The following is an 18365-nucleotide window of genomic DNA, read 5'->3' on the forward strand; positions in this document are numbered from 1 at the left end:
CTGCCTCCTCCTCAGGTTACGCCCATCTGTCTCCTTGCCTGCTCCATCTAGAAGCAATTGTTCCGCTCTGCCTTTCATTCCCTCCTGAACTCATGGTGACCCTGCTTCTGCCTGTACCAGGGCTGGAAACTGCTCCCATGGAGGGTGCCAATGTCATCCTAATGACCAGTTCTAGCAGTTTCTTCATAATCATCTCCCTAACTTTTCCCCAAGGTTAATCTCTACCTGCCTTCCTCTGCCCATCCTCTGAATGCTGGGGTTCTACATTGACTTCCCGCTTCTCAGTTTGTCCATTTCCTTAGGTATTCCACCCTCCCACCTGCTCCCCCTCACCCACCATGAGATGCCCATGGACTCTGTCTCCAGTTCAGAGCTATCCCCACGTCAAGGCTTCCTTATCCATCTGCCCATTGCCAGCAACTGACATCCACTTGGAAATTCTATTAGCAGCTCAAATCTAATGTGAATTTGTGTCTTCCTGCCTCTCCCCCCACCCCAACAAATCCACTTCCCTCCTTATCTCCTAACTTAGTTAACAGCATCATCATCCATCCATTCTTGAAGGTCAAAACTTCCTGCCTCTCTTTTACAGCTAAAATACAAGTGGTCAAGAAGACCAGCCTACAATGTCCTGTAGTGCACCCCTCCTTTATAAAAAAGCAGCAGCATTTGCCCCAGTTCCGGCTCTATTCTCTCATCTTACCCTAATGGCTACAGAAACAGTCTTCCAATTCTCTCCCTGCCTCAGGATAAGAAAGCAACTCATCTGAACAGAGACCATGCCAAAGAAATCTAAGTAACACCTGACTTAATTGTTGCTTCAAGGTCATCCCAAACTCCTCACTGTCTTCTAAACCAAACTCTCAAACTGGCTACAAGGCCCTTCCAGGTGACCCTACCCTAGTTTACTGGGCTCTTCTCTGTGTCTCCTAGGCATTTTCATTCAAAGCCATAAGTGGACAGGGTGGGGGGAGGAAAAAAAAACATGGGGAGAAAGATGTGGCATTTAGGGCCAGATCTGGATTTCCAACTGCAGCTTCTCCACGGAGCAGGTATTTCACTTATACCTGGTCATTTGAATACTCTGAGTTTCATTTTCCTTTAGGGAAAAATATTTACTCTGAATGCTTGTTTTAGAGGCTTGAAAGAATTTATGGAAAACATCTAGGATAATACTTAGATAGTCTGTGCATTGAAAAAGTAGTTATCTATTAACATTAATAGACTTGTCAAGTAGTTCCACAGAGGCTGGGAGGAGTTTGTGAAGACTGAAAAGCCCCAAAACTAGAATGGAACATTTGAAAAATTCCCCATGGAATCGAAGGAGGTCAAATTTATAAGAATAAATAAAGTACCTCAGAACATTCCATTTTTGACCTGAAGTAATAACAGCCAAGAAAGACCCCATGAGTGCTCTGCTCCCTGGATCTTGCAGGATTGAGATGCATAAACCCCTCAGGGAGAAAGACCGTTCCTCATCCTGGTGTCTGCTGTGCCTGGAACTGGCACCTGTGCCTTCTTTTCTTCAGAGCTGCCCATAAGAAGTTCATGCTCGTGGCAGAAGGTTCTAGACTGCAGAGAATATCAGTGAACTTTGACCTTCTCATTTGGAGTTCGCTGACCCTCTGATGAAGGTCTGCCATGTTCCAAGGCCTGCTAAGCAGCCAGGCTTCAGAAGAAGTTACGGGACTGGATTCAGAAGATGCCTTGTGTCCCTGTGTGAGTCACTGGTCCTAGACATTTCTTCATCTCCAACCCCAAAACAGTGATACTTTCTGGCCAGTTCATCAGTTGGTTGAGCAGAGCTACTGTCTTATCACCTCCTTGATGTCTCTTATTATGGACTGAACTGGGTTTCCCTGCCAAATTCAAATTTTGAAGTCCCAACCCCCTGTGTGACTGTATTTGGAGACAGGGTCCAGAAGGAGGCAATAAAGGTTAAGTGAGGTCATCATGGTGGGGCTGGTGTTCTTATGAGAACAGGAAGACACACCAGCCATCTCTCTCCCTCCACATATATACAGAAAAAAGATCACAGGAAGACATAACAAGAAGGAAGCCACCTGCAATAAAAGCTTCTCCAGAAACTAACTCTGCCAACACTTTCGTCTTGGGTGTCTAGTCTTCAGAACTGAGACAGATGAATTTTGTAAGCCATCCTATCTGTGGTGCTTTGTTATGGCAGCCCAAGCAAACTAATATGTTCTTTTTTCTTTTGTTCTGTTTTTGGTGACTTTTTCCATATGCAGTAGTCTTTCCTTACCTATAGTTTTGATTCCCTTGGTTTCACTTACTACAGTCAACTTTGATAAATATAGTACAAGATTTTATTGTTAAGGTTTTGAATTGACACATAATAACCATACATACTATGGAGTGCACTGTGATATTTTGATATGGGTATACTTTGTGTCATGATCAAATCAGGGTAATCTGCATATCTATCACCTCAAACATTTATCTTTTCTTTGTGGTGAGAATACTCAAAAATCTTTTCTTCTAATTACCAAGACATTTTTAAGCCAGATATGATGATGCACACGTGTAATCCCATCTACTGAGGAGGCTGAGGCAGGAAGATCCCAAGTTCAAGGCTAGCTTGGGCAACTTTGTGAAACCCAATCTCAAAATAAAAAGAACTGGGGATATAACTCAGAGGCAGAGTGCTTGACCTAGCCCTGGGTTCAGTACTCAGTACCATTTTTTTCAAAGGTATTTTGAGAGAGAGACAGAGAAAGTGACCTCATCTGTATAATTTGTCATAGCATACTGTTATAATTGTTCTATTTTATTATTAGTTATTATTGTTAATCACTGTTAGCTAATCTATAAATTAAACTTCATCATAGGTCTTACATATAGACAAAAACATAATATATATGGTGTTCAGTACTATCTGTGAGGTATCAGAACACATCCCCCATAGAAAGAAAGTACTCCTATGTCTCCTTTCTTGGTCCCATTTCTGCTGTCCCTGTGTTGCTAAAAATCATATTTGCACACTGCCCACCAGCCCACTCAGCACTTTTTTCACAATAAGTCTGTTATGCCTCACAGGCCCTGCCTACATAGCAAAGGTGGCGACCCTTCTCTGAGCTTACCTGGACTTCTGCTGGCACAGCCCATATTATGTGGGAATTATTTATGAAAGGGTCAATTTTCCCAATTGACTGTAGGCTTTCTAAGGAAAAGTCTTTTTTTTTAATTCATTGCAAAACTCTAGCACTTAGCAAAGTAGATGCTTAACAAATGATGAATAAATAAGAGACCCAAAAAAATATGCTAAGTACCTTCCATGAATCATATGTTTTTACATCATTGTGAAACTCTCTAAATTAGGTTTGATTGCTAATGACACAGGCATTCAGGGAGGCCAAGACTTACCCAAAGTCCCTCAGCTCATACATACATAGTGCAGACAGAGCTGACTCCCAAGCATTGCCTTTCTCTGGATCACACTACTTCTCTGGTCACAACCTTACCTCCAAATGAACTTCTGTCTCCAATAACATGAACTATCTACCACCAATGCCAGAGTTGGCAGAGATTCCCATATCAGTGGCAGCTAGATTATTTCTAAGGGTGTGCTACAGGACAAGAGGCCACACTTTTAATGATGTCCTTCATGTCAGTGGCACCATAGAGGAAAAGAGAGAAGACACCAACCACTGTGGGAGAACCCTCCCCAAACAGCAGTGTGGCTGCAGAACCCCCAATGAGCAGGATGGGGATGAGCAACTGACAAAGCATAGAGCTATCAGGACACTTATTCATCCATTAAAAAATAAAACCATTACTAAGAAAATATCTTCTACTGAAAACTCCCCATCTGAATGGAGGGAGGGAAGGAGGAGAGGCTTCTTTAGCAGGGTGAGGCCTGGGCAGAGGTTTTGTATTAAACAAGGCTGAAAGTCCCATGAGTTGTGAGCCACTGGTACTCTGCAAGCCTAGGGGCATCATCTCTAAGCCCATGTTTATCTTTATGATATTCTGACTATGAGTGGATCAGAACACACATGGATATCACCACATTAGAAACCTGGATGCAGATCTGCTCACTGGTGTATAAGAAAGGTCATGCATACTGCTAAACTAACTGCTGGTTCCTGTCTGTGAAACCTTGGCCAGTGACATTTGACCTCTGAGCCTCAATCTCCTTATCTATAACATGGAAAATATATTTAACTTGACTCATGGGTTGTTTGGGAAATGATGATGTACTGAGTATAGTACCTGGCAAAGAATCTGTACTTAATTGGTGGTTAGAACTATGATCCTGGCTCTGCCATCGGGTAGCTGTGTGGCCCTAGATAAGTCTTATGACTTTGAGAAGCCACAGTTTTCTCATCTTCAAAAGAGTGAAAGTTAAACAAATGAAAGGTGTGTGAAGGCTTCTGGCATTCCTTAACCCAAGTGGCAAAAACATAAACTGAACATGGAGTGAGGCGCATGGTGGCTGTGGGTGGAGGAGGTGGCTGAACTGCTGATGTGGATGAGGCCCCAAGTACCTGGACTCTCTCCACTGAGCTTTCCACCAGCATATTCTCCTGGTCCTGCCTCCCAGTTCTGACCCCCCCACAGGCCCCTCTGCCAGCTGCCTATCTAAACTCACCTTAATGAAGGATCTCTTCTGCCCTCCTTTGTTTTGCCCTCCATTTGTTCCTTCCCTTAGAAATGTCATCTTAACCCCTGGAGCTGGCCAACAGTCTCTAAGGGGCAGTAAAATGGCTCAAATCTGCTCCCTCCTCGCCACTTCTGAGGCCTCCATTCTGGAGCAGACAGCATTAGCCCTGCCTAGACAGGTGGAAGAGCCTCCTAACACGTTCCCAGTTCTTCCTGGGAATGCTTGCATATGTGTATCAGATTAAGTGACCTAGATTTCCACAGGGGCTTCCTGTTGCCTTTGACCTAAACTGAAAACAAAATGATACCCTTCACAAAGCATTCTAAGACCCTGAGCAGTTTGGATCTCGGTGGCCTCTCCAGTCCTTCCTGATACGTTTAGTCCTTTGATGGCCACACCCACAATGTGACCCCATAGGGTTCCTGGAGCACTCCCAGAAACTTCCTGTCCCAGGCTTTTGCGTATATTCTACTTTCTTCCCTCTGCTTTGTACATTCCTCCTCCAACTTTCATCTGAACAGCTCATCATGCACCTGGCCCAGCCAGCTGTGTGAGGCCCACTGCTTCCCGAGAGCCCACTCTTCTTTGCCACAGTGTTAATGTGCCATTTATGATCATGGACTTTTCCACGGATGTATAGATTTGAGGCTCTCTCTTAATATGTCTCAAGCATGTCTACAAGTACAAGGGCAGGAAGCTTGGCTGTTTTACGTACCATGACATGGAATGCCTGCCCAGGACATGGCATATGAAAAGGCAATTAGTTAATACTGACTGAATGAATAAATTAACAAACTGACCCTATCTAGGTCTGTCTACCACCTGGTGTCCACTGATCAGGACTTGCTCCTGCTGTCTGTCCATCTGAAAGCAACAAGCAAGAGGCTTCAAGGCTTACTGATAGAAGTCCTTGGTCTCTTGGGTGATACAAAGAGCCTGAACTAAAATATATTCCCTCTACCTCGTTACATGGGTGACTTCTCCTTTTCTCAGCTTCACCTCCTCTAACTTACTGGCCCATGAAGTCTTCAGGAGCAAGCTTGCCTGTCTCATGGCTGTTCCTAATGCCTGGGTCTGAATCTCACACATGGTAAGAGGACTCTGTTACTATTTGTGAACCAAATGTCTTAATGAAGTCTGTGGCAGATATTGCTGGCTGTCTATCCCAATATTCATTTCCCATCCTCCTGAGAGAACCCTAATTTTGATCAGAGTGCCAATGTTCCAAGCTGAAAATATTCACTTTAAGACTTCCCTCTTGCTCTGAGTGTCCAAGTGACACAACTCTGCCAAAAAATGCAAGTTAAATGATTTAGGAAACATTCTGCTTTCCTGCATCCTTCCCCTTTCTTCTTTCTACAAGACAAATGGATGAGTCCAGGAGGTGCAGCTGCCATCTTATGACCATGAGGCAGGAGGTATGAAACCAATAAATCAGAGGAAGGATGGTAGAGCACAGGGTGGAAAGAGCCTGGTCCCTGATGCTACTACTGAACTGCCATCCTGGCCCTGAATAGAAACACCCCAGACTTAGAATGAGCGGAAGGACATTAAAACTTCACTTAAATGCTGATTGGATAAAATTTAGGTTATGGACACACTAAACACATTTCTTAGTGTTTCCTACAAAGAGGCACTCATGGTGTCCTTGGGCTACTTTTTCTTCTTTCCTGCCATGAAAATCCAGGTAGAGAATTCAGTTTCAGCAGTCCACGATAAGACTGCAGGGCAGCAGAAGGAGTTGGGGGACAGTGGGGCAGCCTGTCCTTCAGCGAGCAGAGATAGCTGCTGGCGGGGCTAGGTTTTGATTCTGCAGATATAGCACTCTGATATTCCTAGCTCTCTTCCTCCTAACAGATTTTGGCCACAGTCTGTCTCCAATGTGATGACTTGAGCTCTCCCTTGGCCTACAATTTCATTCCACTTATACCAGATTGCTCCAAATAAATCACCGTATCAAGGAGAGGTGAATTCACATGGCACTTTTCCAAAGAAGTGTTTCCATTAGAAATTTCACAAAGTGCTGCCAATGTCATTTACAAGAAGGTTAATTTATTACCAAGAGACCTGGATTCTTCATTGCTGTGTTTCTATCTTAGAGTATATTCAAAGGAAGGGGACATGAGGTGGGGTATGGAAGGTGATTATTAAAAACTGAAAATTGTTCTTCAATCACTTTTCTGAGTTTCTTCCTTGAGGTCATGGTAGATTCTTACACAAATTACAGTGTATAATGCTGGGGATTTTTCTCCCTAGATCCTTGTAAATGCACTCAGAGGCTAATGCCCAATCAAAGCAAGGGAAATGAAAAAATGGCAAGTCTAACACAGTCTTTGGAAAATCATGAAGGACCCAATTTTGATGACCCACAGAAGATAGAAATGTAGGTGCAAGTATCGAGGCAGATCTAGAAACAAAGAGGAATGGATCATGGGGAAATCAGAGGAAAAATATCACTGGTATCACAGATGGGCCCCTTCTGTCTTCCCTGGCACCCAGCCCCCTGCAGTGCACTCATGAAATCACAGACTCAATCTCAGTAACCCTCTGACCACATAAATTAATGGACTCTTGTTCTGGGCCTCTTAAGATAAACCCCCCACCTCTGATCATTTCGTTCTCTTACTCAAAAGCCTGTCATGACACCCAGTGCTTATGAACTCTCTGTAGGGTGGCGTCATAGGTTCTTCCTTGATTACTGCTTCCCCCTTCAGGGCACCCTGAGCTCCCATCGAGCAGCACTGCAGGCTCCTCCATTTTCTTTCTTTAAATGTGAAAATTTTGCCCAAACTTTAAGGTCCAGATCAAATGTCACTTCATCCAGACAGCCTTCCCTGGCTCATCCAGCTGGACAAGCCCTTCCCTTCCTCCAACCCTCCTGGCCCTTGGGCTGGTGGCTCCAGGGGTGGCCTTTCTTGCTCTTTTCCTTGGCTTAGAGACACTTGCTCCATAAGGCTTTCATCTCGCTTAATCAAGACTACCAGCTACTTTTGCCAGGAACCATGTCATACCTTTCCTGCATCCCCATCTTGGAAAAGGGAAAGGATGCAATATTCATTGGATAATGGGATAAAAAGAAGGAGGAAAGAGAGAGGGAGGGAGGGAAGGGACTAAATCTGTGTCTAGTCCCTGGACATGGATTGTTTTCCAGTGGCTTCCTGGGCATAAACAGACTCTTCAATTAGCACCAAGAAGATCTTCAGAGCATGTTTCTCATAAAAATTCCCAGTCTTTGTTTCCTGCCAATGATTCTTATTTCTCTCCTCTGGGATTTGAAATCCACTGTAACACACCTCTGTTATTTTTCAGCTTGGCTCACATTGCTGCAATGTCAAGTTGATCTATCCTTTTATGCTTCAGCATCAACTGAAATGAAAAGATAAGAGGCTATCTATCTGAAGACCCCAAATGCTGTAATACTAACTTGTTAGGTCTTGGGGTTGCAAGAAATTCATACAAAAGGTATTTTTATTTTTAAAAATTTGGACGCTGTGAGATTTTCTACATGGTCTTTTTAATGACTTCTCAAAAAAACTTCCTGGGTTGATGTAAGATGGTTACTTATAATTGGAGGCAAGTTAACAAGGGGAAATTATGTTTCATATAATACAAACAGTAATAAAATATTTACTAGTAGCAATGACAAAATATTTACTTGTGGCACAGTGGGGACTTTGTGGGATTTAGAGTCCAAATTTTCATTCTGGCTTTGCTCTTAATTTTGAGCAAGTCAACTAAATTCTGAGCCTCAACTTCTTCATCTGTAAATCGGAGCTTAAAAGATCTCTTGTCTAAGGCTCTTGTAAGGAATAAGCTACATATATGAGAGTGATAAACATGGTTCCCCAAACACAGTAGATGCTCCCTAAATGCTGAATAAACAAATGGATGGGAAACAAATGAGTGTGGGTGCCCCAAAGGGGCTGGATCCTGGGAGGAGGCAGATTGCTTAAGAAGGAAAATCACGAGCTTTGTAGTCAGACAGATTCGAATGCATGTCCTGGCTTTTCTTTCAACATCCCTGAACCTCCATTTCCTCATCTGCAGTCAGGGATGATAATAAAAATAAGAATAATCACCTCATGGAGTTCCTGCAAGATTTAAAGAATGTATGCGAAAACCCTTTGTAAATGGTGATGGGGTGAATTAAACCCCCGCGAGTGGTTTATGTCCTCCTACCTCCTTCAACAAGGAGCATGTGGGGGATGGGGTGGGGCAGACTATTTTTTCTGAAAAGAGCTGCTATGTTTTATTTTCAAACTGTCTTGGATTTCGCGGGGCATGTGTGAGCATGTGTGTACATGCATTTGTTCCCTGGGAGCTCGGGTGACATCAGGTCTCTGTGAGGATATATTTGTGTATACAGTTTGTAAAAGGCTCTTAGATTTTTTTCAAGGCAAAAGATAAACTCATTTAATTTAAAATCATCAGCTGGATTGCATTAAATGGAGGGAAAAGCAAAAACGTACACAATACAGCCATTCATTAAATTAAACAAAATTATTTCTCCCGTTACTTAATTACAAACAGACATAAATACTCTGGATTCTGACAACTCAGTTCTTTTAAAATTCTTGGTCTGCATTTCCATGTGTAACGAAGGGAGGGTCATATTCCAATTTGTGTGTTAAGCAAACCCGAGAGTTACAATTGTATATTGGGACCATAATGACTTCACTAAAACAAGACCTAAACTTTTAATTAACCTGCCAAGACAAATTACAACTCACAGCTCACAGGTAACGATCACAGACAGCTGAGACTCAATGCCAGGGACTCTTGGGGAAAGAGGTATTAATAGCAACATCAGAATCGGTCTGTTTTTGTATTAAAGGGGGGGAAAAAGAACGGTGTTCATTAAACAATCACTGTAGCTTGAATGGAGACAGATAGGTCAGAAAGCCAGCAAGAGAAAGTGGAAGGAGAAAAAGGATGGCAGAGAATATTAACAGCTTCCGTTTATCGAGCACATATGGAGGCCTGAAGCTGTGCTAGGCATTTTATATCTCTCTCTCTAATCTTCACAATGGGGATTGCAAAGTACTTTTACATTTTTGGCTTCTGGACAAGAAAAGTTGAGATTCAGTGAGGTGACACGGCTGCCTATGGCTGCAAAACTAAGTAGGGACAGAGGGAGGGAAGGAAGGAACGAAGGGTAGTCCCTCATGTGGTGTTTGTTTTCAAAATCTGTTGACAGACCATCAGAATCACCATCACTTGGCCCGACGGGAGGCATTCAGGAGTTCTGAAGAAAGGCCCAGAAATCTGAATTTTTACCTAGCCTCCCACAGAGTTCTTTGTTCCAAAGTGTTTGAGAACCACTAATGAGGTACCAGAAACCTGTGCTACTCAAAATGTGGTCCATAGCAGCATTAATATCACTGGGTGCTGGCCAGAAATGCAGAATCTCAGGTCCCCCAGACCTGCTGGAAGAGACTCTGCATTTTAACAAGACCCCCAAGTGGTTCATGAGTACATTAAAGTCTGAGAAGTACAAGAAATCCCATAGACATGACAGGGTTAAGGGGCAAACAGAGCAGCCAGGGGAAAAGCAGAACCATCACCCCAGTTAAGACAAAGAAGCTAGCTGTCACTGACAAGCCACGAGTTGGCAAATCTTATCTCCATTTTATTTCTCAAAGATGCATATCATAATTAAAAGTAGTTTTCTTTGGGAGTTTAAATTAATATCCTTTCATATTTATACCATTCTTAAAACAGAAATCTGACCATAAAAACTCCTAGTTCTGTGCAAACCTGGTGCTCTATTCTTGCTTGTGAACTGTGTCTAGGAAGAGTTGAGCTGGGAGACCAGGGAGTTATAACTTCGGCACCACCATAATTTGATAATTTTGTCCCTAAATTGAAGCCACCATGTCCAGAAAGAGAAAAGATGCAGATACTATAGCCTAGCAAACCCACAAAATGACACTCTCATTGATGGAGAGGACCAGAACTGGGCTATCAAGATGGGGACTGGGACTGCACTTTCCATCTCAATGTTACCTCCAACTGCTAAGCTGCAGCTTCAAATTCCAGAATCTTGAGACCCCAAGAGCTGAAAAACTTGAGTGATCTGTGTGGGGTGAAAGATCAAGCTCATGGTGGAGATTTGGACCTGAGCATGCTTTGCACTATGCTTCAAGAAGACATGCAGGGCAGAATCCAATGGCAGCACACCTGCTGAGATTGTGACTGTCCACAGTCCTGCTAATGGGAGCCTGGGCACAGGAAAGGCCATGCTCACACTCACTCCCTCACCAACTGAGGAAACTGCAATGGGGACCCACCGGGTGCCAGGGAGACCGAAGACTGCCCTCCAGGCAGTCTGAGTCCTGCAGCTAGGACAGACCTCTAAAATAGGGCAGCACTGAGGGATGTTTCCTTCATCAGAGCCAGCTGCCTGATGATCCCACCTCCTTCACTTTGCCATGAGGCTGCATTGATAGCAGAAGCTTATTAACCATGCCTTGCATTTAATGGGGAGATTCCCTCTGCCTCAAAACTAAGGATGAAATGGTGAATTAGAAGAAAATGGCCTGAAATGACCACTGCTATTTAGAAGGAAGAACCAGGGTCTCGCATGAGTTTAGGACACCTAGTATCAAGTTCAGAGATGTTCATTCAACTCCATTTTCCATGTCAGAGAGACTCCCAGCCATAGACTGAGATAGAGTTCTCAGGTAAACTCCAAAGGACACAGAGATGTCCGTTAGGCAGACACTCCATTCCCAGGTGTTCTGGTTCATGAAGCCCTGTCTTTCTCTCGAGATTTTATTTCCAGGCTGTATCACAGTACATCCAATAGAGACTCAGAACTCAGAACTCAGAACACGTTTTCTGACCCAAACCACCAAGATGATTATGTCCCTCAGCACACCATGGTCACCTAAGGAAGAGATGGGTTCTATCTATTATGTTAGTAAAGAAGAGAAATTCTTCCAAGAGGGAAGCAGGCTACCTAGACACCCATAGACCTGAGGTGGCCATGCCCTTTTGCATGATTAAGAGTGATGGTGTTTGTACTCATTTAAGACACCAGGGCTCCCCCTTGTCAGAGACCAGGACACCTCTGCTCTCAGTAACACCTGACTGACCACATGGCTCCTCCAGCCCTCTGTGCTGCTATTCTTACTCTCTATCCAGCCTTTATCCTCTTTCCCAGAGATTGTTGACTCCAAAATCAAAAATCAAGCCAAATCTAAACAATAAGTCAGCGAACTGAACCAAGTGAGACTCAGAAGATGAAAAGGTGAGAACCAAGAGCCAAGAGGGGAGATGTTCCTGCCATGTGGCCAGTCATCCAAGACTCCCGTCTGGTTCTTAGTTCCATCCCCTTGGTCTGGAAAGGTGGCTGCTGCTCCATACATCATCACACAGACAGCATGAGGAAGGTATCAGGATGGCCCCTCTGTCTGTCGTGTTGTACCTGCATCTCATGCTGAGTCCTCCTCCAGCATGCCCAGGCAGGACAGCCCCACCCCATACTCTGAGTGGCATCTACAGCTCTGAGTAAGACACGTTCATTCTCTTGTTGGCATTAACCCCCAAAGTCCCAAGTATCCTCCTACCCAAAGAGACAGCAGAAGTTGGAGCTTCTTACCAATGGCAGTGGTGAGAAAGGAGACCACTTCAGACTCCTTCCCATCATTGTAAAAGGCCAAGTGCCAGATTCCTGAGTCCAGATACTGGATGAACCTGGTCTCATGGCTGGAGGGGGGAACGACACCGCGAGACTGGCGTTGGGGTCCTTCCAGACTCTGTGCCTCCTGGGTCAGGAGCCTCCTTCCATCTAGCAGCTCTACAAAGTCAAACTAAAGCACAAAACAAGTATGATTAGCAGCGGATCTGCTCCAGCACATGCCATGTTTTCTTTGGGCTTCTCCTGGCGGGGGCAGGGCGGGGTGGGGGAATGCATAAGGAAACAGAGAGGCAGAAGCTGCAGGAAAGCTATCAACCAACTCAAATCCTATATTTCATGGTAATACTCTCCTTCCTCTCTTGTGAATGTGGCATCATTCGGGCATTATTTCCTAGTCTTGGAAATATTTTTTGCTGCAAGTGTGGCAAGTCTTCACCTGGCCTCATTTAAAACAGAACCATGCTCTTTCAATGTTGGCCCAAGATTAGAAACCCAGTCCTGAGCTCTACACAAGTACTGATGGAACCTCAAGGGTCTCAGGCTGGGATTGGAGTGTTGGTAGGAATGGAATGTTCTTCACGAACAGTTGAAGATTTGGTTTATATCTGTCTTTAGTCAATAATGTTTTCTAAATGGCTCCAGTTTCAGGGAGATATTTAGAAGAACTGAACTGGATTAGTCCAAAAGTCTATCAATAATTGCATGCTGTGTCAAATTCAAATGCCAATTGATCTGAGACTGCTAGCATAAGACTCCAGATAAGACAGACATGCAGTGTTAATAACAGATAGGTGGTTAAGCCCTACTGACCTATTAGCAAGCAAGCAAATTGAGTAGCCATCCATCTTTCTAGCTCTTAAAAAACAAACAGAAAAGATAGGTAGTCATTCTACTTCATGAAAACTGTGTGGAGGCATGAATTCTAGGACTAGCATGGCAGTTCTGCAGTCATCAGGGGCTCAAGCTCCCTCTATTTTCTGTGACTCCATCCTTAGCAAATTTATCTGTCTAGCTTATAACTATAAATCTCAACTGACTACCGGGGTTAGGAAGACTGCATGTGGCCTTAGAACACCTGAGGATGCTTATGATTTATATTACTCCAATTCCAGAGCTAGGAGGACACTGCATAAGTCTCTGCTGTATGCCATTCATTATTAGTAATATGCCAATCATCTTGAAGAAGTTCTTATTTTTTCATTTTATTTATTTATTTATTTTTTTGGTGCTAGGGATCAAACCTAGGGCCTTGCACATGTTAAGCACATGTTCTACCACTAAGCCACACCCCCAGCCTCTTGGACAAGTTCTTCAAAGGTTCTGGTGCACATCTGTCTGCATAAAGTGTAACCTTGAAGGAGAGAAGGAATGCCAGAGATTAGGGGAGTAACATTTACTTTGAGCCAGGCCATATGCTGGCTGCCTTATAAATGCTACTCTTTCTTCTTCACAACAGCCCTGCAAAGTGGGCACTGGTACAGATTAGGAAACTGGCTTAGAAGAGGATGAGTAATGAATACCAGGTTACACAGCAAATAACAAGAGGACTCAAACTCACTGTCTATTTTTTTTTCTCTCAATAACATTTCCTGGGTAACACAATTTAGGAGACTGAGTAATAGCAGAAAGGTTACTGAGAAATTTCTCATAATTTCTTCCTTGCAAAAAGCCTCAGGGATTAAATCTCACTTGCCTGAAAGGCAGGGTCTGAGAGGGTGGCAAATACACCAACTTCCCTTTGGGCTCTAGGATCAGGGTTGGGCTTCTTGACTTGGGTAAAGATTTGAGCAGGAGCACAAGGAGGTCAGTAGGCAGGTAGGGTTCTGCTTACCTGAGTATGTGAAGGAGGAAGGCCTTTTCTGCCATAAATGCCGACCAGAGCTGCCTTTCCCAGAGACACATTGAACTTCAGATGCACAGGGTGGTCTATGAACACCTGAGATCTCCAGAAAGTACCAGGAGGAATCTTCTGGGAAGCCCATCTCCCCACGTCGATTTCTCCAGAGTCTATAAAACTGTCCTCTGGAAAGAAACTACTGGGTTTTCCTACCAAGATAGAAGGAAGGAAGACAAAAGCATCTTGGTTAACCACAAGTGACACAAGGAATCAGCGTCCCAGCACCCAGGACTCTGCTCAGCCTCACTCCCCTGTAGTGTTCCGCTGCCAGCAGGCATCCCCCTACTCACAGGAATAAGAAGGTTCAGAACTGCCCCCCACCACAGTGATGCTCAAATTGTTCTGCTAAAAATATGCATTCTTCCAGAGCAGTATGTATGGGTCCTCCCCAAGGGCCATCTGTTTATTGCATAATTCCACAGCTTGTTAAAATATATTTTGATCCTAAAAATAATCATTTGCAGTCACATGAGAATAACTTTGTGATTTTGTGAGAGTGTGTGTATAAAGAGCTGCATGGTAAAATAGGCAGGCTGGAGGGAGCAAGGTGTGGGTACTGAATCTCCTACTTGGAATGGTTTTCCAGCAGTGGGGGGTGTGACTTGAGTGGAGCTATGTATTTTAAAAGTTCACTGGATGGTGTATAAATCAGAAGCCAAATTCTGAGGTCAGCTACGTGGATGGGGGTTTGTGTTTGGAGCACGGATGTGGGTTGAGAAAGATGAGGAAGAAAGTCCTTCAAAGGGAGGATACATGTCTGAAAAATCCCTCTTGGTCTTTGGATGGAGGTGAATATCATTTTTATGTTAAAGAAGGTCAAGTTGACATAATTTCTCAAGTTCATACACAAAGTCTAGAATATACTTGGAAACTTAACCCAGGCCCCCCGCCCGATGCCTAGCATCCCTATGGAGGGTCAGGGGTGAGGTCTCTTGCCCATTTCTGTCACCAATCAGGAGAGTGACTGCTTTCTGGAGGCACCGGGCCAGGAAGGAAGGCTGTTTATCAAACTTCCCCTCTTAAGTAATTAAACACACTCACATGAAAGAGATAAACCTTAACTTCCTGTCAGACATCGGCCTTCTGAAAAGTAGGGAAGGGACAAGGGAGACCACAGAGACATGAGGAAGGCCATCCTTAGTAGCCCGGAAGACCCAGATCAAGTCAGCAGGCTACATTTTGTTTGTCATTAGGAAGGACCCCTGGGCATTCTGGCTCCGAGTCTTTTTGTGTTGTCAGAGATGTTAGAAGATGCTTGAAGAGAACAAGAATCCATTTGTAAAAAAAACACGTTTGTGGAACTTTTTATAAAAAGCATTTGGGGAATAAGAAATTAAAATGTCTTTTTTTCCCTGGCTTTGTGAGACTCCTTACAAAGCACATTTAATGCTGAAATGGAGCTTGGCAGGGTATTGTTGTAGTCATAAAATATTTTACTGTTTTAAATAATAAAATTCAATTTAAATGTTAAACTTCTCCATATGTTATCATTCCCTTTAAACTCCTAGGCAGAAACATCAGGTTTTTAGCTTCAAACCGTTAAATGTTATTTTAATTAAAAATGTGCCAACAAAAAAAGTTGAAATGCATGCTATCAATAAAAGTGCCACCAGTATTCTGTCATTAGTATGGGAAAGAGTTTGCATTGAATTCCTTATGGAAGGAACATGTCCCAGACTTCTACCTTGAAAATACAGACACACCAACCACTTTGCCGTGACTCACAAACTTCAAAGACAGGAGCCAACTTCACAAAGCATTAAGATGGGAGAGAATTATTCACATTCTTCTTTATCTGATTTTGTGGGTTCCCAGTTCTGTGACCCTTTTATATTCCAGGTACAAAATAATGTACCCTCAGCTTTTAATTCCGTGAGGGAGGAAGAACTAAGAAGGAGTAAAAGCAGGATATGTGCTGAACTTTTTACTCCTAGGAACTGCAGAGAAAGAAGCACAAGACTGCTAATTCCAAGGGCTCATTTCCTTTGTGAGTCGGTGGAAGTCAGAACTGATGCGATTTGAGAATTGTCTGCATTCAAATAGATCCTATGTCTGAAAATAAATAATGGAAAACTGCTCTTTCTTTTTAGCATGCTGCTGGAGATGCCTGCATGGTTCATTTTCTCCTTCACTGAGCATATATCAGGAGACAGCCACTGTATCAGCTAAGTTCTATAGGCTTACAGGTCAGAGGCCAGCCCAAAGATGCCCTCTGAGCTCTGTAGGGCACAACAGCATAAGTATGTTGGTTCTTACCCCAGAGGAGGTGACAAAGGGAGACTGTTATAGCACTTTCTAGTATCTCAATGAGGTAGGCCCACTGGGAGAAAACATTGTCTTCCTTGTGTGTACAATGAGATAAAAATAGTACATATTGGTTTGGGGCATATCCTTCCCACCACTAGGACCTTGAATTGAGGGGATCTGGTTCCCAGTGGAATGGGACTATTGAGGGAAAAGAGAGAACAGCCTGCTGATCCCTTTTAGCCAATGGGAGAAGACCCCCTGAGACTGGCTGAACTGGGGGCTGGAAACACCTCCCTCCTGGTTTGTCTTTTTAAAACACTATTGCCGGGGCTGGGGTTGTAGCTCATTGGTAGAGCGCTTGCCTTGCACATGTGAGGGCCTGGGTTCAATCCTCAGCACCACATAAAAATAAATAAATAAAAATAAAGATACTTGTCCATATCAACTAAAAAAAAAAATTTAAAAAAAACCCTATTGTCTTCCTCTTTTCAAATCCTGTAAGATTCTTTGTTCTAAATTCTGAGCACCATCCATAAACACTAGGAAATAAAACTTCCTATGACAAAGCAAAATCCACCAATGGTGAGGCAATGAGGGAGGGGAGAGGCTAGATCAGGTGGAGAAAAGCTCTGTGTATAAAAATCTTATCCTACCCATGTTCTGGAAGATAATGGTAATAAATATTAGCAGGAGAAATAGTGAGAAAGATAGATATAATGGTATTATTAGTAGTACAAACTACTGTCTAATGAGTTCCAACTACGTTGGCAGGTTCCTTCATTTAGTATTTCAGTGATTCCTGCAACACAATTAAAATCTGCATATGGAGGCACGGGGATGCTTAAGACTTAGCTTAAGAAACTAGAGTTGAAATCATTTGGGCTCCCTCTTTATTTATCAGAATATGGTTTCTAAGAGGATTGAATTAATGAACAATTAATTAAAACTCTAAAAAGACATTCTCAGTGTGGTGGGTACACCTGCCCTCTTAAGGAGCAATGGTTCTGTTAATTCATGGATATGCAGGCTAATATCAAGATAGACCAGGTATATCTAAGACCCATTAAAAATACTGCTAGCCTTCTCGGGTTCAAGTTGATTGTTTTTATGAATTAGAAATCTACAAAGAGGTCCCAGAGTTGTCAGAGTCTCAAGACATCCGTGAGAAGTACACTATAACAACATTGGGTGCTTTCATAACTTTACCAAAAATTACAGAGCTTAGCTCAGAATTAGGGTCTTCCCAACAATATCATTAGATTTCACAGGACATATTGCACTGGTGACAATCCTTTTCTTTGTACAGTTAGCAATCATGCCTATAAAATAAAATCTCTCAATGAATTGCTGAAATGGTTGGATAGCTTGGTCAAACAAGGAAGATTTGGAAGAAGTGAAATTCCATATGCTTTACAATCACCATCTATACTTTTCTGAACTGAGACCTAACTATATAGGTTCTAAATTCCTAACCAACTAACAATCTCCCCCTCCTTCTACCTTTTTGGTTCTTTACAATGCAATAACTTGCACAAAGAATCCTTTAGTTTCCTTATCAACTGTTTGAAATTTATTTGGTTATCAAAATAAGCTGTTCCACTTTGGAGAGCCCAGCTGAGCCTGTGTGCAGCAATTTGCATGGTTCAAACTGATGGGCAATTTTGATTTCATTGTAGAAAGAAGAAAATACTATCCCTAGCCCACCAATTCAACCATCAGAAATGCTTGTTTATTCAATGCTTTCCCCCCCTTCCCCATTAATGCATAACACAAGTTTTTGTGGCTTTGCTTTGAAAAGCTGCTGCATTTGGTTTCTGTCCCATGACGACCCTGAAATGGTTACAGCTGCTTTGAAAATATAGGATGAATTGTAGTTTGATGTTACTCTCAAAGACATGAAAAATGTGATATGGGATTATCATATATTTAATTTGTATAATTTAAATATATATACC

At 43.0% G+C, this 18365-nt stretch overlaps 1 pseudogene; it reads right to left on the reverse strand.

The window, feature by feature from the left end:
• Positions 1–18365, reverse strand: part of LOC143387209 (teneurin-4-like) — a 266697-nt pseudogene that overhangs the window by 155920 nt on the left and 92412 nt on the right.

This window comes from Callospermophilus lateralis, unplaced genomic scaffold (assembly GCF_048772815.1).
Source record: "Callospermophilus lateralis isolate mCalLat2 unplaced genomic scaffold, mCalLat2.hap1 Scaffold_279, whole genome shotgun sequence".
NCBI lineage: Eukaryota > Metazoa > Chordata > Mammalia > Rodentia > Sciuridae > Callospermophilus > Callospermophilus lateralis.